This window comes from Epinephelus fuscoguttatus, linkage group LG18 (assembly GCF_011397635.1).
Source record: "Epinephelus fuscoguttatus linkage group LG18, E.fuscoguttatus.final_Chr_v1".
Classification (NCBI taxonomy): Eukaryota; Metazoa; Chordata; class Actinopteri; order Perciformes; family Serranidae; genus Epinephelus; species Epinephelus fuscoguttatus.
Genome location: NC_064769.1, coordinates 21,966,816 through 21,989,926, shown reverse-complemented (window position 1 = coordinate 21,989,926; position 23,111 = coordinate 21,966,816). Strand labels below are relative to the sequence as shown.

The window sequence follows — 23,111 nt, the reverse complement described above, 5'->3', positions numbered from 1 at the left end:
CTACTGGAGTTTTCAGGCACGCAGTTGTCACAAAGAGCCAGAGAAGCACAAACATATGAGGGTGCCTCCTCTGTAGCTCCTGCATGTCTAGCGACACAGGGAGCATGAGACTGACAGTGTTGTCAAACCAATCACAGTTCGGCGTGTTTGCACAAGCAAAATATCATGTTTGTGATCATCAAGACGCACGACATGTCATTCAGTCACCGCGGTCTGTGCAGGTCGGTCAGCTGGACTATTTGAAGTTTTTATAGAACGGATGCACGCAGTCAATGCGTACTGCCATGTTATTGATTGTGTTGTAAACATGTGTCTTTCGGGAGCATGTCTTCTCTCAACCGCAACTCACAAGTTTCTTCCTGTGGTGCTAAATTTACTGAGCAAGTTGCAGTGAGGATGCTGGATTTTCCTCACAGTTTGACAGCATTTGCAAACAAATTCATTCAATACTGGCTTTAATTCAGTGTTCTCACCAGGCATCTTTTTGCAAGTTAAGGCCAGAGAAGGAAGATCAAAAGACCACTGTAAATAAAATCAGCAAACATAAATGAGCAGTTTTTATTTTTAATTAACTGTATAAAGTGTTAGAGAGTTGTGACATTGCTGCATTTTCTTGCTCCGTCTTTTGTTCTTTCTGTGTTTTTCAGGGAACCTCCTGCATTCTCACACTCCGTGTGGCCGCGCCAGAGAAAGAATGCTCCTTGCCGTGACAACAAAGGCTATCTAAAGTGTGATACTGTGTTTCAAAGGATGGGAGGTGGTGGAAAAAAAAGGAGAAAGGGGGATAGCGGAGTGGAGGTAGGAAAGAGGGGGGGGGTGGGAGATTTTTCCCTAACGTCCTCAAACACACACACACACACACACACACACACTGCACTAGCTCTGTAGGCAGCTCCCATGGGAAAATCCTAGACCAATCTCAAAAGGCGGTGCTTTTAGGGCCGATGTAGGTCACATGGTCAGAGCAGCCAATCGGGCCCTGGTGATTTGATTCAAATTGTGGTAAGTCAGGTAAGGGGCAGCGTGGGAACTGGAGAGAAGAAGAGCGAGAGGGGAGGAAGAACCGCACCAACGTTTCCCTTTGAAAATGTTGTCTTTTCCTTCTTAATGTGTCTTCAGAGTCCAAGCTAAGGTTAAAAATACTTAATTCCACTGCCTGGTGTTGCTGTGGTCTAAAACATATACACAGTACCTAAGAAAAGGACAGATTTCTCTAGAAACTGCATAGTATTCCTTCCAAGGAAAGAAAATTAAAACATACAACACCAGAGATTCATTGTTTGCTCCCATCATCCCATGTCTGGGAAATTCTGCCATATTCAGTTCCCTGTCATTCTGTTGGGCAGATATAAAACTTTCTTGCCACTATGAAATGATGTTGGCCCATTATAATTGGGATGGCACACTGAACTGGAAAAAGCAGCCTCACACTACTGTAAAAATGATGAGTAAGGAGAGGTGAAAGCACTGACCTTTTTTCACTGCTTTCCCACACAGTCCTCGGGTCATGTTAGGTGATTTGGACACCTTCCAACAGCGATCGACAATCTCACACAAGGATTTTTTACTGACGGATGCAAACTGTGGAAAAGTGACCCGCTCTAATTTTCTTTGGCTGTGCACAAGGAAGAAGAAAGTGTGGAAAGGAGTGGAAACATCTTGCTTCATTTAGCACTCTTCCACTAAAAAAGCTGACATCATTTCCGTGTTAATCATTAAATCAAGTTATCTTTGAGTGGAGAACGAAGCCTGACTACCAGTTGTCAGTCTGCAGTGTAATACTGGTGACCCGAGAGGTGAGAGTGAGTCACGAAATTCTCTTAACTGATGAAACACTTACTGGCAGACACAGATATGTTGATTTAAAATAGAGGCAATCTTGTGGTTTTAAACAAGGACTAAAATATTGTGCTCTATTGGGCTGACGCCTTCTGGTCGGTTGGTCGATATCCTCATGTCTGACCAAATTCTAATTGGTCGGACAACCTTGGTGTTACTTTCATAAGGGCATGTGTCCATCAAAGCGTTTTTTTGTGCAGCTGAAAATGGTGGTGCTTGTTGTTCATCACTTGTACATGTATGCGACGGTTTTACAATCTCTCCGAAAAGACCCCACAATTTAAAGTTGGATTACAAATGCAGCGTTCCATAGATATTTAATGTTAGTAACATTATGTTGTATACGACATTGTCAACCCCAAAGCTATCCTCTTTTGTGTCCAGTATGTCAGATATTTCTCAGACTCATGAGACAGACTTGTGCACGCAGCTCAGCTGGAAAAGCTCAGTTTCAGGGTTACGATACGCAGTTTATTTTCAGATAACCTTACATTAGACATCACATTTATTTTTTAACTTACGATCAGACAACTGTATGAGATATTCCACTTGTCCTAACAGAATTTACCTGCCCCAGGCAAGTGTTAATTCCGAGCTCTGAATAGCGCTACAGGCAGAGTGCACTCAATGCACTGCAAACATTTTAGTTAATCCAGAGATTACACGCAGATATTTTCCCTCCGTCAACCAATCGAATGGTTAAAGAGTAGTTAGAATTTTAGTGAATCAAGATTTATTTTCTTTGGTAGACGACAGCCCTAGTGCTCTACTGTTGTTTATGCTGCCAACAAGCTAAAGGCAGAAAACATTGTTTTTATTTCTTATATTTGCTACAAAACACCATCAGAATTGCAACCACTCTTCTCATGGTGAATGATAAGATGAGCATTAATGGATAAATAATTTAGTAATTCACATGGGCTGTATGGCCATATTGTTGATTTAAATTTACTCAAAACGTGGGTGAAAAAAAACAAATGTAAAGTAAGAGTCGGGATTTCACAAAAAAAAAAAAAAAAAATCAAAAAAAAAAAAAAAATCAAAAAATAAATCTCTGGGTTTACGGCCAAACATTGGTATTGATTGATATTTGCCTTGTTGACTGTCACTGGCTTCTCGACAAATGTAATTGCTTTACCAATGGCAGTGGCCGATGTTTGTCTGCTGTGTCACATAAATTTTGCACAAGGTAAACAGCAGACCTCAAAACAAACATCATACCGTCATCACAGGGACAATAGAAAATGTTTCTGGGACTATTAGAGATGTTCCCTGGAATGCCTTCGGGACAAAAGGACACAGTGAACTCACCATTGATGCTTCAGGAGACACACCCTATTGTTTATCCATTGTAGAAATAACAGGGTGTGTAATAATTCTACATTGTGAACAACAAATCTGTGATGAAATCGGCAGGAGAAGAGCTAGTTAGTGGCTCAACCTAACAGCAAACGTAGGTTGTGTAGAGTTACATTATGATGCATTCTATCTCTATTCAGTAAAAATGAGTATAGGACGAAGGTAAAATATAACGTTTACATGTGTTCAAATGTAATCTTGTAAAATTTAGTTTTTGGCAAGAAACTTGAATAAATTCAGTTGTTTGAAGGGGAAGTTTGTTGATGTTCTCACAGCAATATAAAATAGATATTTGTCAGTTTTTTTAAGTAGTTTGGTACACCATTTTAAAATAAATTCTTCCTGTATATACTGTATCTAAACACCTGGAGAAGCGGTCACTCTTCTGCTGCAGCCTGAGCACGAGGGAAATACAGCGGTGACCTACTAAATGTACTTTCCCACAGTATCCTGAGGGTATCTGGCCAGTGTCTCAGCCCGACAGTCTGAGGTAATTACCAGCTCTGTTAACTAACCATTACCACCTGACAGCAACCTGAACTTGGACCACAGCAGAGCCTGTCTGGGCTTGACATCACACACACCTTCCTCTGACTCACTTCACTCACACACATGTACAAACATACACTTGCACATACTTAGCAGGCATGCAGAAGATGTAAAAACTTGCATGCAACTCTGTCACACACGCACACCCTTCCCTGACTCACGTTTCACCCACTCATTTCACCTGCAAGTCACACTGTTTCCTTCTTCATTTTCCCAGGGATGCATCCAATATGACTGCAAGCTTGCTGTTCATTTTATATTGTGCATACACACTGTGCATGTGAGAAATATGGAAATTAGCATGCAGAAAGACCATATTACAAATCCAGTGACCTTTTCACCCAAGACAGATGTGCTGTGGTTTCTATGTCAAGTTGTTTTATTATTTCAACACGGCTCAAGTGCTCCTTGTGCTCTACTCAGTCAATTCTCTGAGGGTTGAGGGGCTGTGACTCCATCCGCAAACATCTTATTGGCAATAACGTCCAAGAATAAATTCCTTAAGCTGTTTTAGTTTTTGAGTTGTCTCTTTGAACAAGCAGGTTTGCAGTGAAAATATATTTCTTTCACTTTATATTCTAAAAGAAATCTATCAGAAATCTGTTCATGTTTACCCACTCAAATAACTCATGTCCTAAATGTATGAAATGCAACATTTACTGACTGATAGTCATTGAAGTGGTTGTGTTAAGGCTTTTTTGGACACTCAAGACACACATGTTTATCAAAGCTATTTTATTTTGTCCTTTTTTACAGTACACGTAGTTGACTTAGTTACCTCTTTTCAGGGTTCCTACAGTTTAAAGCAAATTAGATTTACAACTTGTAAAGACTTTTTCATTGCCACTAAGACTGAAATTTAGGCTGAAGTAAAAAAAAAAAGAAAGAAACAAAAACAAAAAAACATGTAGCTACATTAATTACTTAAAAAGAGATTGATTTAAGACATTTTAATACCACTTAAGGCCTTTTTTAAAGACATTTTAAGTATCCATTGGCAACCCTGTTTTTAGTTTAATTTTAAATAAAACTTTTAAATAGAGCTGCAACTTTTAATCAATTAGTTGTCAACTATTAAATCAATCCTCAACTAATTTGACAATCGATTAATCTGTTAAAGCAGTTATTTTAATGGTCCAGTGTGTATGATTTAGGAAATTATATTGGCAGAAATGTTAGGTAATTAAATTATGTAATTCATAACAATGTTTTTATTCGTGTATAACCACCTGAAAGAATCGTTGTGTTTTAGATACCTTAGAGTGAGCTGTTTATAGCTACATATGAAGTGGGTCCTGTCCCTCGGAGTCCACCATGTTGTTTATACCGTAGCTCAGAAAGGACAAACCAAACACTGGCTCTAGATAAGGCCATTTATGTTTTCCTGTCAGCCCCTGCAGTTCTCCTACATCAAGGCCTCAGGAGAGAAAAGTCAAAATTCCCAGATTGAAGCTTATTTTATCTTAATATTTTCTGGTTTCTTAACTCCTCTATGACAGTAAACTGAATACATTTGGGTTGTGGACAAAATAAAACATATGAGGATGTCATCTTGGGCTTTTGGAAGACCCCGATTGACATTTTTCTACAATTTACTGAGATTTTAGAGACCAAAGAATTAAACGATATATTGAGAAAATAATTGTCAGATTGATAGATGAAAATAATTGTTAGCTGCAGTTCCACTGCTAAAAACCCCTAAATGTTAACATGACTGGGCTCAACAATAAGGGTTGCCCGATTGCCCTGGCCAAGTAAAATGCCACATCCGGCTAGGAAATCCAGCAATGCAATTGCCTGAGCGAGCGAGTGGGAAAAAAACAAAAAAAACCCCCAAAAAACCCCAGAGTTTTTTCTGGAGCTGATAATTGAAGTAGCTAAATAGTGTGCCATCTCGCTTCCGTGTCATCTCCATTCAGAGTTATATATGGGCATCACTGATGGGGCACTTGAAAGAAAAAGGTGTTGATACAGACAAAGTTTATGAGCTGAAGCGCAAGCAAGCATTTAGGAGTTTAGTTGAGTGTTGTTAGAGGATGGTGGCAAAACTCCAATCATGTATCACGCTGTTTGCTTCAAGTTTGAGTTGTTATTTGACAACTGATCAAACAATTTGTAAGTAAAAATTGACTTTGGCCAAGTTGACTTCTGACTGTCTTGGCTAATCTGGCAACTAATAAAAAAAAAAAAAACAACAACTTTGAAACCCTCAAGATATTAGTTACTACATTAGGTTATGGTAGGTGACATTACATGTAAAATGTATTACACTGACTGTTTCATTCTTGTCATAACATTAATATTATATACATTTGAAGTTTTAATAAGACATCAGTAGCAACACAAGATGAGCCACAGAATATGCAGAGAAACTTTTCTAATTTTATGCAGTGCTGGTTTAGTCCCGCTCCCTCTGTCTGTTTAACTCTTGCTCAATCCCTTTTTTCTTTCTCTTGTCAACTTTGTTTTCCACTTTCGACTGTTTTCTCACCCTCCACTTGGCCTCAACATTTCTGCCTTTTCTTCCCTCCCTTAGTCCGTCTCTATTGGAGCTCACTAAAAGGGGTAATGAAGAAGATAATAGTCTAGAGTCTAGCAGATAACAGTCTAGCCGTCACACAAATAGCACTAATGCTTTCCTTTGGCTTGGCACAGTCAGTTCATTCTGTTTTTTACCCACTCAACCTTCAACCTCAACCTCTATCTCTGCATCTCTCCAACTGAACCTATGTCTTCTCTCTTGTTCTACGTCTTGCTTGAAGCTCCATCTACCCCCTTCCAGTGTTCCCTTCAATCTCCCTCTCTCCTTCTCTCTAGTTGTCTCTCACCTCTAACCTCTTTCTTTCTCTCCATCCCCAAGTACTCTTTTTTTCTCTCTCTTCAGACGCCAGATAGCTGGGGCCGGTCTGAGCCAAACAGCTGAGGAAAACAGCGTAATGAAAAGGTCCGTTGACAATGCTGCTCAATGGGCAGTGGGTTTTGAAGAGGGATAAAACAGCTCATCTCAAAAACATAAAAAGATGGATTAAACCACCGGCCAGCCACTATTGATGTGTTGCTTTTTCTGGATTATGGGTTGAAATTAAAACAGCCAGACTAAACAGTCTAAGTCGGAGGGGCAATGTGATAGGTGGCACATGACATTCAACACTTGCCCTACTGTGCTTTTCAATTGTAGCAGTTAATTCGCATGTCAGTGTTGGGTTGGGTCACAACTATGAAATGCTCTGTGCTTCAGACAGAGCATCGGCCAAAGGTTAGACAATTAGAAAATGAATCTGCAGCTACTTGACTTATCGATTAATTTTTTCAGTTATTTATGAAGCAAAAACGTTTGCTAAATATACAGTCGCTCCTCAGCTGTGTTTATCGGCTGTTTTTAGATGTAATGTTTTTAGATGTAATGATTGATTAGTTAGTCGAGAATGTAAACAGCAGATATTTTGATTATAACAATAATCGTTATTTGCAGCCCTAATCACTTGAAACGATCCTGGATCTCTTTCCAGATCCTAGAGGTGTAAAAAAGAAAAGGTGAGCATTTTTAGAAAGCAGAGACTGCAGCTTTATAGATGTTGGAAGGATGCTGGTGGTAGAAATGATTGCTGAGGAACAAAGACTTTAAGATCATGTATCATATGTGTTACTCTGATTTTTTTTTCATGGAAGCTGTAGCTTTTTGAATGCCAACAAACTAATTATACACATTTATTAACATCACTACAGCCCCTTCACCACGAGACAAAAAAATAAACACTTATGTCCACTTACATCTATATTTTGTATTTAATGGGAAAGTCTGCAATTGGCATTCCCTCCCAGGACAAATGACTGCAGTAGTCGGGCAAATTTTTGACCAGCTGCCACAAAAAACGTCCGTCTCCACCCAAACAGCCCTTGAACATTGTTCAGAGTTTAGTTGGCACTGAGTTTGAAAGAGAGACTAAGTAAGTAACAGATATTAAAAAAAAAAAGTAACCACTGCAACATTTTCACTGGCGTCCATGCTGCTTTCTATTGTTTACTAACCTGATTCCCAGCCTGTGTGTGACGCTGAACTTGCCACGTGACAAACAAAAAACAAAACAAAACAGAAAAACACAAAACAGAAAGGCATACTTGTCTACTGCGGAGCCATGTACATGACAAAGGGGTATAAGGACTCTAATCGCAAAAAGCTGTACTAGATGGTAATATAGCTTGGAATGTGGATAGTAAACGCCAAAGTGGTAGACCTGTAATTTAAAGAAACCCTACATGAGAAATTATATGAAGTTACAGAAGTCAAAGAAACAGCAGTGACGTGGCTATTACTATCTGGTGGCAACCCTCTACATTAAATTGCACCATCTATGCCATACAGCGGCAAACAGATCTAGGGTTTAGGTACATGTCCATACAGGTTACATACCGGTTCTAATGGTACTATACGAAAAGTGTGGGTGGTAAAGCAGCTTTAGCCTCTTTATTGTGACAGCAAATTCAAGTGTTAAAACTGAGAAAAGAAGTTCCCTTTAACCACATTCTGGTTTGACCTGAGAAATCAAAAATAATCCTTGCTTGGAGATTCACACATGAAGCAAAACAGTACTCTAAATTGTTCTCACAACCTACTGAAAAGGTTAAACTGAGGGAAAACTCCACATGCTCAGCTGCATTTGGTTGGGGGAACCCTGGGATCCTTCTCTCCCTGTTTTCGTTTGGAAAAAACAATTGTTGAGGAGACAAACGGTGGGCTTTGTGCTGCTGTCATATGTGCAATAAAGACAACTGGCTCTCTCCAAGATAAAACATCCATGCAACTGTCAGTTAACATTTGTCTTAAGGCAGACCTGGTGCAAATGTTTTCCCCACCTATGCGGTGTGACATTTACACACGCTCACACACTGTAAGTGTCTAAATACGCTGATTCTTCCCATGCATTCACTGCACCCTTTCAACCTGATATGATTACGACATCCACATTTTTCCTCGACATGCGCAAACAGTTCTCAAACTGTCACTACACCCACACACACGTTAAACTGAAAATCCACCCACTCAACCTGTATCCATCAACCTGAACTACATCTGCGCGCACACAGACAGACAGACAGACAGACAGACAGCTCCGTCATGGGAGAGCCCAAGCAGATTCCTTTGCTAAACATTTATCGCTGCCGGCGCATATTTCACCCTCCAGCCCCCCTCTTCACCCCTTCTCTCACTTTCTTTTTTTCTCATCTCTTCCTGATGTAAAGGCACGCAGGGAATGTTATTGTAATGCAGAGTGATTCATCCAGGACTGTAAATATTGACAGTGGTGTTAGCGGTGGCTGCCACTGCTGGTCTGGTCTGCTCTCTACTGAAGAGCTATGAGAGGAAACGACTCTCTCACGTGCCCTTTTGACAGACAAGGTGTTGGCATCAGGGTTGGGTACCAGGAAATTACTTTACATACCAGCCGGCCCTTTAATTGGCTAATTTTGTGGCTTGAGGCATGCACTGCTGGACAGATTCAGACAGGTGTGGGCTGGTTTATTTGTTCACGTCTTTTATTTACTCAGCACCATAGCAGGATCCCAAGCAGAAGATCTCTTATTTTGTTGCAATCTGAGAAGTACGTAAGTGCGCAGCCTAAAGCCGGGCTCACACTACAGGAGTTTCAAAATTTTAAATCAGGTTGCGTCACGCACATACGGAGAAACTTCACAGATGTTCTCCTCTCTAATCTGAAACACGCACACACCACTAGATTTGAAAATAATCGCGCAAGCACAAGCTACAGGATATTATTAGGATTAACGTGCCAGAGGGAGCATGAATGCATCACCTCACATAATCTCATGGGGAAACAGATGTAAACATAACAGAGACTGACATGGTGTGACTTGCTCTAATGTTAACAGAGCTTTGCAGTGAGAAAAGACAAAAGCAGAGGACTAAACAAGTCTGGATGAGAAAATGTTTGAGGAGACGCAGTCAGCACAGGTTGTCTTCTTCAGCAAAAAATGGAGATGAGATTTCAACTGTTAGTTTTAATATCTGTCAACAGCAGTATGCTAGCTAGTGTTAGCCTCAAGAGCTAGAATGCTTACTGCCGCTTGCTAACACCATCAGCTGCTTCAGGATGAATGACATCATAATCGTAATCACCTGAATTTTTACTCCCAAATATCAAAGACCAAGTGAGTCTGCAAGCATTTTGGGAAGTTTAAGACTGGATCTGAAAGGATCCCAGAACAGATTTCTCCTCCAATTTTTGGGAGAGGTGAATCAGGTATAAATCCATCCAAAACTCCTGGTTTCTGAGCCTGACTTAACTGAGATAACTTTATCCTTTTGTGTGGTCGCAAAATTGCATCATCTTCTACCTAATAATGTCAAATACAGCAACAACATCCCACACAGTATGAAGCGCAGTTTATAGTTTCTGCATCCATCCGACTGTGAGGGTCCATGTGACTGCCCATTTCTGTGAGGCTCTACATAAACTGTATGTATGGACTGTACACAAGGGATGTAATGATCCATCAACCTGGATCAATATATCCATATCCATATCATCATCTTTTAGGATACGGCTTTATTTTGAAATTCTGCATCACCGTCAAACAGCGCAAGGCAGATAATGGCAAGCAGCCAAGAAAAGACGATGAGGAAAGAGTTATTTACTCTGGAATAAATCAGCAGCGTGGAAGTATTTAGGATTTTGGAGAAAATACGGGTCAGCAGACAAAGCCCGTGCCATATGTAAACTAAACTGTTAGGAGATATATTGCTCGACACTCAATATGCAGCATGACGAACCTGCCTGACCGGGCATCTCACCCTGCCAACTTAGCTGCTCTGTTTCAACAATGTTGGGCTGAAAAATGCGCATGCAGGCTGAATGATGAGCTGAATTTTATACTTTTGTGAAATGATCTTGTTGTTTTATGGCAGTTGGGAGAAGTTTGCCTTCAGGGATTTGAGCTGGATAGCCGTGAAGTTCACGAAAAAGATCACAGTTTGGGTTAAAAGGGAAACATTTCTTCCAGAAACGACTTTCTGACAAAAAACCCTAAAGGCTAACTTCTTCCACATGCTGTTTTATGTGTGTTAGGAGAGTCAGTGTAAGCTAAACTTAAGTGCACTTAACCAGTTACAATTAATTACATTATTTTATCTGTTGTTTTAATCTTTTACGGCCAAAGGCAAAACAGAAAGGAGGAGCAGCTTCTTCTTTAACAGATTGTGTTAAATGGGCATCATCTAATATCGGTTGCAGGCTCCTGAAATGCACTGAATCGAAATCGTATCATGGCAGACTATTGTATCATGGTCCAAAGAACCAATATAATATCATACTGTGATGATACTAGTGATTTATACTCCTACTGTACACACCAACAAGCTTGTGAACACATCTGTGAATACAGACGTGCATGCGTGTCCACTGTCCGTGTCCCTTTTTGGACTATATCCGGCAGCCACTGTATATTCTACCCATCTTAGGACTAAACCAGCAGCGGGGGAGTTTTACATCACAGTTACCAAAGAGAGAGCAAGGAGCCCAATCACATGCAAAGCCGAAGACCATCCTTGAATATCAGTTAGGATTTCCCCTCCATGTATGACCACCACTTGTCCTGTGACTAAAGATTCATCCTCTGGCTCATGTGATGAACTGAAACCGCTCCATTCACTGAATGAAGACCATGAGAAGTGACTAAGAGCTCTGTCCGCTCATAATCTTTAAGCTAACATTATTTAGTTTTGATATTTATCAACTGAACTTCCATGCTCACATTTTTAAATGCTATTACCATGGTGATTACTATCTTAAAGAATGCCCAGTTGTTCCAAGCTGCAAATGTCTTTCCTAAATTCATTATGGGCCATCAGGAGTTTTAAGTGAGCATGAAATTCCCAACAGGCTCCTTTAGTGCAGCAGACGAACTGAGGAGGTCAGTGAGAACGGGTGATTCACAAATTTACAACTAAAAGCCACCACATTAAATCTGGCCCAGCACCGCAGCTGAGCACTAAATAGGTGTAAGAGGAAAAACTATGCACTGTGTGTTTATCTCAAGGACAGTAAGCTGTGTTAAGATGAGACCACAAATGACCAACTGGTCCACGGGACAATGGAGAGAGATGCTGAGCAAGATAGTAACATCATTACTGCTTCAAACCACTGTTGAGCTTGTGAACCTTCACAACCAGACACACCCACACACATCTCTGTCTGTCTCACATATACATTATCAGGACACACACACAAACACACAACTCAGAGTGGACGGGCTATGGGAGGGTGAGATAAAGGCAAATAAAAGAGGAAAAGGGCTCGGGGTTAAGTGGCAATAATGATGCAGAATAAGACATCAGAGTGTGTGTGTGTGTGTGTGTGTGTGTTCAACCTTACATCAAAGTGTCTCTGGGAGTCTTGTTCATGTCAACAGGAGACACAGGAGAGGAACACAGCATTAGAAACGCAGTGAGGTAGAGGGGGAGGTAAAGAAAAAGAAGAGGGGGTGTGGGGGTAAAAAGGAAGCAGTACAAGATGGTGAACAAAGGCTGAAGAGAAAGAGAGAACTGAGGTGGAGGAGGGTAAGGAAGGGTTAAGGAGAAGTGGGTCGGAGGTGAGAGGTTGGGGTATTAGGGCAGAGGAGGGGAAGAGAGGGGGCTCGCGGTAACGGGGTTCACCTCTAGCGTGAATGCAGTGAGGTAAAACCAAAAGAAAGGACGATGGAGAGAGTTCCTGTGTCATACACCCTCTTTAATTCCACCATTCCTTCCCTCCCCTTCTCTCCTCTCCTCTCCTCTCTCTCCTTCCCTCCCTCCACCGCTGCTCCCTCTCTGCGACCGGCCCCAGCAAATTCCCTAGGGCCAGGGGCAGTCCCCTTTCAGTCTCCAGTGACACAGTAATTAGAAGTGTGGGAACTGAATCCGTCCCTCTTTCTGAGCCCCGCACTCCCACCCGCACCCCTCCCTCCGTTGCTCCCTCCTTTCGCTGGCCCTCGCCGCCACCCCCCCCTTACCAGGTCTCGGCTCCTACCCTTCCCCTCCACCTCCTTTGCCACCTCTCTTTCTGCACCTCACCTCAGCTCTCAATGTCAGGAAGTAGCATCTACACTTAGAAAGAAGTCTCACATGTTGACATGATGATATTGACCTTATATTAAAAATAAAGTATCCACAAGTCTGCATCATCCACATCGAATATGATGGATGCCAAATTCATATAATTTGTATTTAACTGATAATCATCAGGGTATTGAAGATATGAATATCACCTACTACCAAATTCAATTAAAAATCTAATGAGAACCGATATAGCTTAATCCTCACGGGCCACCTGTGATGTCCATGGGAGCTACACATCACACACACTCACACACATACACTCTCTCAACCCCATACCCTTCATTCACCCCCCAAATCCACCCCACCTCACCCCCGCCTCCTCCACAGCCACAGAGTCCCCTATCTCTTCGAACAGAGCAACGCTGTCTCTCCCGCTCTCTGTCAAGCCCACCACCACCACCCCAACCCCCATTCGCTATCTCCGCGGCGATAACCATGGGAACAGCAGCACTGTGGGAACGGGCCACCAGTTGACCAAAATAGACAGCAGGAAAATGGAGGGAAAGAAAGAAAGAAAGGGCTCCCTGCATCCAAGGAGGCCTGTGTGTGTGTGTGTGTGTGTGTGTGTGTGTGTGTCTCTGAGGTCCATGGGATCATCCAGACAGACAGGTACTCAGGCACTCCAGTCACCTCTGGTTTCCACCGGCAACAAAGGGGACGCTGGGTGGCTTGAGTTGCTACATTAATTCATTAATGGATATGCGGCTTGGAGTTTGAGTTGGTGGGACATACTGAAAGCTCTCCTTCTCACACACTTTTAACGGTCCTTTGGTTGCTAGATAGCAGCGTCCCACGCAAAAAGGCTACACCCTTAACCACAAACACCCACACCCTAACAACACACTAATATTGCACCCTCACACGCCCAGTCACACCCGCAACCACGCACCTCTAAAAGCACACGTGCAAACACAAGTATTCAGTCTAAATGTTTACATAAGTCAGGAATGAGATGACTGGAATGATCGGCATTTAAATAATGATACAAAGATAACTTTCAACTAATACCAGGCTGAAATGTTTACACACTGAAATCAATGCCAACACTAGAAATTAAGCACTAAAATGATCTTTAATGATGATGAATCATGACTGTGATAAGTCACAATATTATTTGAGCTTTTTGTCTGTTATTTTAATCATCGTCACTCTTCAAATTTATCATCATCTTATGTATTTATCTTTGCAATTGCTCCAGTCTTTTCTAAATAAAGCACAAGGCACCTACATTCTATGAATTATAGTTGTTATTTCTAGCATTTGATTATCTGTATTTTGATACCATAAGTTAGGCATTTTTTTATTTAGCATGCACCAGAGCCCTATTGTGCCCTTAATCACAGGAAAACATGGTAGGCAGGATCGGAAATTAGCAACCACCAAGCGTCAAATGTGGGTCGATTTTCCTTTTGGTGAGTAAATCTCAGCAGGCTAACCACCACAACAGTGGGTATATGATTGCAGCAAAACAGTCATTTAATAAAAAACTATGCCGAGAGTCTGTATGATTTTTTTTGTGTGATTTACGGGCAAGCTACTCTGCTGCTTCTCTGCTATCAGTCACTATGTTTTCATGCACAAAATATTCCGTTTTTTGCCCTTATTCTGGAAAGACAATATTCCTACTAAGCTGTTTACATGGCCACTGACAGCGAATATTCCACCAGAAATTCCTGTTTACATGCAGATGTGCATACTCCAATTACCGTGTCCTAACATGAAGTTTATCACGTCAAAATATGGAAAAATTGAACAGCTGGAGCTGCTTGTGCAATGTTGCTTCTTTGCATCATGACAGGATTTTTACCGGAAGCCTCCTTCTTTCATTCCTTCGACTACCTTCTTGAAAATGTCGGCGTTGCAGTGTTGGCACATATCCAAAAACCTGTTGATATCCATGTATTTCATAATGTTTAGAAGTAGGTGTGTTTCTTTTTCTGACCAGTAATGTGGGCTGTTCTTTTGATTTTTCGTAATGCACTGTACACATGCCCAAATTATGCTATTAAAACCCGAATTATACCGACATATCATTCACGTCCTTATCGGAAAATGCTAAATATTGCCATATTTGGAATAATAGTGGAATATTAGTGCGCATGTAAATGTAGTCAGTGTCTATTGGAGCAGCAGGGCTGTCACAGACAAACATATGGACATATGCACACATAGCAGATGTGATTTTGCGCACGTCTGAACATCGTTTCTACCTGTCTCAGGTGCTCCTACTTCTGCGGTACTGTTTACCATACATCAGATTTGATTCACTAAACTATCACTTGCCCCAGTATGCAAAGAAAAGGGTGACTGCAGTAGAGAGTAAGGCGTCTGCCGAAGAGAATTAAGTTGATTAAAATCAATGAGCAATTTATTTTTATGTTTGATACTGAAGTACATTTAATGGCAAATACTTCAGTAGAAATTTGAGATCAAGACTTTCTTGGGTTCTATTCACGCTTGAATCGATGAACTGTTGATGAATATATTAAAATACTTTTGCTTTGGCCTCTTCTTTAGATTTATATTATACAATAAGTCATATTATCTCAATGAAATGTACTGAAACAAACCTATATTTGAGACAAAAAGGGCAACTTTTTATTTTGGCTGTTAAAAAATCTGCTTGGCCGGTGGGTTTATTCACCTACCAGTCCCCTTGGCCGGTGAAAAAAAAGTTAATTTCGGACACTAACGGCAGGATATCGAAGTTTTGATTCTCTACAATGACAACATACATACTTCTTTAAACATCCGGATTAAAAAAAAACAAAACTACTGTACTACTCAGCTGGGCAGCTGTATGAGCATAATCTGTTCATAATTATTGTTTGATACATTTATATTTGGTGCATAAGCAATGCCGCTGGTCTCCAGGGAGTACACACAAGAATACATGCATGCAAACACATTTGTCAGACTTCGTGGCATTAGTTAAAATGCTGGGCTGCAGTTCCTATGAGAAATATCGGTTTTCCTTGGCCTGAAAGAGGAGGAGGAGGAAACGGGGAAAAGACGCAAGTTGCGCATCATCATCATCCTTTTTTTTTTTTTTTTTTTACCTACTGCGGGTCTAATTTTCCATCCCATTTATATCCCGCGTGTCTCTCAGTAGCTTAGAAGTCCAAAAAATCCAAGTCTTGGCTTCCGCTCTCGTTTTATCCCCCTTTCTCTCTCCCCAAACTACGGTATTCATCTATCTTCAGCCTATCTCCCTCTTTTGTGTTTATCAGATATCTTTTCTCTGTACTCTCTTTTTGCTCTTTTCTCTTCTGATTCCTATCAATCCATCTACCCTCTATCTATCCCCTATCCGCACTGCCCCCCTTTGCTCTCTCAGGCCTTTCCCAGGCCAAACAGCCTGACCTCTCCAGCCTTCTACCTCTTTGCTCCCTGAGGGGGGGGTGGGGGTCTGCTTGTGACCATTCCCACCCGGCAAGGACTTTCACTTTAATCTGACTCTGTGAGTAACAGAGGAAAAGAGAGAACAAAACAGAGAAAATGTGTGTGAGTATGTGAGTGTGTGTATGTGCCTGCCAAGCCTGCAGCTCCCAAAGCAAACAGACGTCTAACCTCCTGATAGCATCACATCACGCAAACTGCAGGCTTTGGGAAGAACCACGGTAGGACTTAGTTTAAAGTTTTAAGGCTGAACTGGCCTCACATTCCCACACATGCACGCACAGGCAGCAAAACACCACCCGAACGCATGTCAGACATTTAAAGAATGTTCGCAGAGACCTACACTCGGAGCATAAACTGTGAAAACACACAGTCGCAACGACGATGTACAGAGTTTCACACATCAGAGACAAGACACAATATATCACAGTGGCATCGACTATGAAACACAACACACACACATACACACAACCACACAGACACGGACACACACACACCAAGTACAGTGGTTGAGTTTACAAACCACAGACTATGTGGGGGGTTACCATCTATTATCTCTGTCTCCATGAGGTTTAAATGTAATTGTTGACACAACTCATTCTCGGAAACTGCACACACGCACACACACACACATACACACAACCTTGCACTAACACACAGCGTGCGCTCACACAGGGGTGTCGAAAAAAATAAACTAAGCCCACAATGGATGGGGTTATTGTTGTAAAGCTACACAGGTCAGAGGTCCCCTGCCTTGCTGGTTTTCTATCCCATCCATTGCATTAACCACATTCATGTGACACTAAAGGTGTACATCAGTTCTTGATTGATGCTAGGATAAAAACCCACAGAACCAGGGACCAGGTCCACAGCTGCCTTCAGAGGGTACATATCTTGCACACGCAGAATTCGGGCAGAGATCCTTTTTTTTTCCCCCCATCTTAATAGTCTCGAAACTCTATAAACAGGAGACAGGAAGACACATACAACCACAGAATTTCAATACCCCTACTCTTGTGTGACTCTAAGCACACAGACAACAGACCACACGCATTCATCATGCACAGAGGCAGCAATCATGAGCTGAAAGGTAGCTAAAATTATGCAGTTAATAACCTAACATTAGCAAAACACAGCGGGGATGGATAACATGATTTGCTTCCTAGAATTCCCTCATGCCATAGGGGATGATGTTATTGTAAGAACAGACCTACCTTCTTCTCAAATATTGTTTTTATAACTCTGATGTCTACCAGAGCTTACACTGGTGTCCTAAACGTGAAAAATATGTCACCACAGATGTACAGTAACAGTAAACTTGGGTGCTACGACGCAGTTTAGTCACATAGTTACACAGAAATAAAATCCTATAGTCTTTGACGTTGGTAGAATGACAGCAACAGGGTAATAAGCAGTCTTGAATCAATCAGTAAACACAAGACTGGCTCCATGTTTGCCTGTTAAGTTGTTTGCCTCCAGACAAAAACTGATGTAACCCTCATATTCTTGGCTTAAACCTACAATCAAGTCATTCTCTCTCCTGGAAGTCAGGGCAATCAGCTCGCAGTCCCAAAAAACCCCTACAACCTTCAAATAGAAGGTAAAAAACTGGCCCTCTGCCAAAAGGACTCATTTGTAATATCACATGTGAACAGGCATGGCTGCCTCCGAAGCATGACTGCATGTGGAGGAGTTAGCCGAGCTACTAAAGTGGGCCCGTGTGCCTGGGGTTGTGATAATACTGACCCTAAACCTCTCGGCCTTTTCTCACTGGCAGGTATTACCATGGTTGACAAGAGTTCTTTATCATCCCGGTTGTGTGTGTGCAGCGCAAGGCTGACTGAGCTCGGGATAGTTTGCTATGTTGCACTGCGTGTTGAGTGTGGGAGAATGATCTATGATTCACTAAGCTGCAAAGACCGAAGATCACATTTCACTATCGCAAGGGAAACCATTATACCATGACCACAGACACAAAGACAGTCATACCAGCAGTATCTGGGAGAGGAAAACACGATTGCCGGGGCTCGTTCTCACAACATTTTTCTAAAGTTACCTACTTGATTTCCACTTCATTGGTGGAGGCAAAAATTTGTGGGTAACCTTTAAGTAAATCTAGACAAGATCGCTGCATGGGTTCACACGCTTTCATACAGTTCACAAATACCTCCAAATATCTCATTTTCAAGTTTTGCAATTGGTTTCATATAGTCGAGGTCTCAGGGTACCCCAATTATATTCTTAGCCTGACTTATGTGCCTAAAAACATGCCCACATTCTCAGGTTTTTCAACACAGTGAGCAAAAATGCATTTTTAACGGCTTTATATCGGTTTTCTGAGCGGTACTGTTGACAGTTACCCAAGCTTTGTTATTATACTGCAAAGAATTCTGCCTCCCTTGGGAGACTATTTAGACGCAGAGGGCAATCACTTACAGCAGCACAGTCTGGCCGTGCAGCTACTGTACTCTGAAAAACATGAGAAACTTCCTCTTTCTGTGTGTGTGTTTGAGAGGAAAGCATCAGTAAGTGGTTCCCTCTCCCTGAGCGGCAGGGGAAAGTAGACCCTCTCGAGTGCCTCTCGGCTTCCCCACCTCCCCCATGAGCCAATAACGCAGTCAGACAGACACACACACACACACACACACACACACACGGACACACAGTGTGGTTTCTCCTCTGGAGGGGAACATAAACAGGGCTGTCTGTCTGCGAGCGGAGAGCTAGTTCTCATGACATCACCACCCAGCAGGAATGCTCTGCTCTGCCCCGTCAAAACCCCTCCACCGGCCAGCGACTCGCACACACATGAATGCACGCACACACGCACACACGCACACACACACACACACGCATACACACGCATACACAAAAACACATGTTGAATGATTTATGCACGTCCACATTTTCACAGGGAAATGCACCACATACACAGCATGCACCCAAATGGCATTTGGAGCTATTTTCTCTCTTCTGGACTTTTCATACTTTGCAACTGTTTTTCATATCTCGCTGCAGACAGACATCGTCTTCCTCTGCATCTCTTCCCCTTATCTTTATCACACTGTTTTGCTCACTCTTCCCCGTAATTTCTCATCCTCTCTGTATCTGTATCACTTGTGCTGTCCACACTGTCAGACCACACACAGACCACAGAAACAGAGAGCAAGCACGAGAGAGAAACGAGAAACGCTCAAGTATAACCACCTAAATCCATACAGAATAAAGCTGTAACACCTATGAGAAATGTGTGTGTGTGTGTGTGTGTGTGTGTGTGTGTGTGTGTGTGTGTGTGTGTGTGAGGGTGTGGGGGACATGGGAAATTACGCACTACTTCATTGTATTGGTGTTTGGAGGAAAAGCCCTATTGAAGCTCTCCCTCCTTCCTTCTCACCTCTCTTCCTCCCCCTCTAACTCTCTCCTCCCTTTTCCATCCCTCCATCACTTCCTGCCTCATCATTCTCTTCCTCATCACCCCCCTTCCTCAGTCTCCTCTTTCTATTTTCTCCTTCTTATTTCCCCTTCTTGGTTCTCCCCCTCTCTCTTCATCTCAACCTGTCACTGTAATGTTTTCTCACAATTTCTCTCCCGTCTCTTTTTCCTCCTCTCGGTTTCTCTCAGGCTTTTGGGGAAAGCAGGGGCAGGAAGCAGCTTGGCTCTCAGACAATGGAACACATCAAAAAGCAGCACCAGCCTCACCAACTTCACACACACACACACACACACACACTCACACTCACACACACACACGCACACACTCACACACACAAACAGAGCAAGACAAACAGGACATTCCAGCTGCCGGCTGCACCGGATTCCTCGCCTTGGCTAATCTGAAACGGAGGAGAGTGAGACTGGGAGTGGAGCGGAGCAGGGAGGCAGGGTGAGAACAGCGGGGTGAGGGAGAGCAGGGGAGATGGAGAGCGAGAGAGAGAGAGGGCCAAGCTGAGGGTGAGAAGGAGAAACAGACACCGGGAGGGAGAGCGAGAGATGTTGGGGTGCGAAAGAGGGGAAACTGGAAGGGGGGATTAGAGAAGGTGAAATATGACTGAAAACGGATCTGCGAAAAGCCAAGTTTAGTTTTTAAACAACTACTGCAGAATCCATGTTTCCATACACGTGTCCTCATGTTGTCTAAGAAGCCGTATGTTTATTGTGGTATGCATACGAATTATGATTAGGGCTGCATGACTTGAGGAATGTATGCAATGTGCGATGACTTTAATATCGCTGTAACAATGTTACTTACAATAGAGAAACAGATATTAAAGTGTACTCAGTTCTGTCTTTCTGCTTTTTTCAGTATATTAGTGTTGTCAAATAATCGTCACATATGAATTCTGAATATTTGAGACTAATTTCCTGCAGTATCGATGTACCAGTATCAGCTGCGCTTTCTCACTTTCTCTCATTTCTGTTTACTATAGTCCTTCTGCTGCTCTCTGCTACTAACCAAAAAAAGAAACTGCTGATATCATGTTATTGCTGTTAAATTTATCTTCCAATAAAAGTGTTAAATGCAATTTATGCCAATTTTCCCTGTGGTATCAAAAATGATATTGAATGTTGATATTTTTCAAGATATTGTATTAAAATTAAAAATGACAGTATTGTGAAAACACTACACCGCTCAAACAGAACAAATTGTTTGAAAGGAAATTATTTCCAACGTTATTTTACTGAACTTAACACAAAAAGCACCAGTAAAAGAAAAAATGACAGACATTTTAAAGTGTAGTTTTCTATTGATAATGTCTTCCAGTTTGTAGTTTAAAAATCCCAATATCACATATTTATTGGACAATTAAGATAAACAATATGTTGTGCAGCCCAGCCAAGACAGCAGATGGAAAGTGACCTATGGAAAGTTAATCTATTCTTTTTGTTTGACATTAATGTTGTGTTGTACATAATCCCTGTTAAGGCTGCACAATTAATCAAATATTATCAATATCACAACATGGCCAAGTGCAAAAGCCAAATTGCAGAAGATGCAATTTTCTGATTAAGGAAAAATGTGTACCAACATACCATTATAAATGAAGCATTGTGGTGCAACAAAGATGCCTCGACCTACAAATCATACTCTGGACGTAAGGGAACACGACTGTTTGGTACAGAGCCCAGCAAAAATCATGTCATCATAATTTTTTGTGTTTTCTTTTCAGTGAAAACAAAATGCAAAAATGACCATTCCCACTAAAATAGTGATTCATATTGCAATAGAAATCTATCAAAAATAACCGCAACATAATTATTTTGCATATTGTGCAGCCCTACTCCCTGATGCATTTGATTTTTAAAAGAAGGTCTGAATTTGTTGCATTAGTGAATTAAATATGTATGTGTTTAATTCAAATAATCAAGCACAGAATTATTTTCACTTCCCTTTTATCTGCTCTGTGACAGTGTGTTTGAATGCTGTATGTGTGGCAATGAATGGTGTATATATATTGTAAAAGAAGAGAAAGAAACCAAACAGAGAAGAAACAAAGTGAGGAGGTGGTATGAGGTCGAGAGAGTAAGAGACAGGTAGACAGAAAGAAAATGGGAGTGGAAGCAGAGACAGAAATACTATTGCTACGTCTACAGTGTTGCAGGTACATTCACATCATTTACAGTGTATTCAAATGGTGACATTTATTTATTTATTTATTTTGTATGCCTTCCCTTTGTTCACCTTTTCTTTCAGGCAGCTGACAAACAAACTAGTCATGTAGTTGTTTGAACTTATAGACCATTCTGACAAACATGGGTGGATACGCGCTTCGACACGGCTCAGTTCTTCAGACTCTCTGTGATCACTTATTTTCTGTTTCAGTGTACAGACTGCACAACACAGGTGCTCACACTGGCTTATATTACCACCTCTGGTTTACAACTAATCAACTAAAGTTAAAACTTAAGTAGAGCTCAAAGAAATATGTCAATGACTACATCTGTACTGTGTGATCGGCTATAAGTTCATACAAAATAAACCATGGCAGGGAAAGCTGGAAGCAGCAGAAAGCTGGCGTGTCAGCAAATTATTACCTCTTGAATGATTCCTAGATCTGTAATTAACTTTCCTAAAAAACAAGCTACGTAACATGCACTTGTCTGCCCTCGAAGACAAATCTCTGTGGTGTCTGAGTAACTATAAATTCACACGCAAGTATGCATGCACACACACACACACACACACACACACACACACACACACACATGCAGATACATATCATGCACCCGCACACACAGGTGTCACTGCATTGCTATGTTATCCTGGGGCCAACTAGACTGTGGGAAAAACGAGCAGGCATGATTTCTTTAAGACCAGATGCTTGGTGAGTGATGGCTCATCTTCTTCCTTATCTATCTGTGTGTGTGTGTGTGTGTGTGTGTGTGTGTGTGTGTGTGTGTGTGTGTGTGTCTCTGTGTGTGTATCTGCTATTGTGTCTGCTCCGACAACCATGAGAATCAACTTCAAAATGAGTCAGGGACACAGGTTACAAACTGCCTGTGTTTCTGTGGAATTTTACACCTCTTCCGAAAAAGAGCCGACCCATTTCTCACACTTTCAACATCTAACCAAGACAAATTATATGCTGCATCTACTGCAGGTTAAATGTGCATATCTAAGGGATTGTTAACCATTAAAAAACACAGTGATCTCCAGCATTACGCATTTTCATTAAACACTTTTTCTTGAATTCTTCAGATTATCAATGTGTCAAAACTGTGCGGGGCATCTTTTAATTCCAGTCCAGACTGATCATCATTCATCGACTTTCAGCAGAATCATATCGTGATCTTATGATGACACACCTTTACAAATTTCCCAACAACCTTTGACTAAGAATGAACTTAATGGTCA

The 23,111-nt window shown here is 41.6% G+C and overlaps 1 protein-coding gene across 1 annotated transcript in view; it reads right to left on the bottom strand.

Moving 5' to 3' along the window:
- The window catches only part of exd3 (exonuclease 3'-5' domain containing 3), a 51,347-nt gene that overhangs the window by 4,595 nt on the left and 23,641 nt on the right, over positions 1-23,111 (bottom strand). The window lies entirely within an intron of this gene.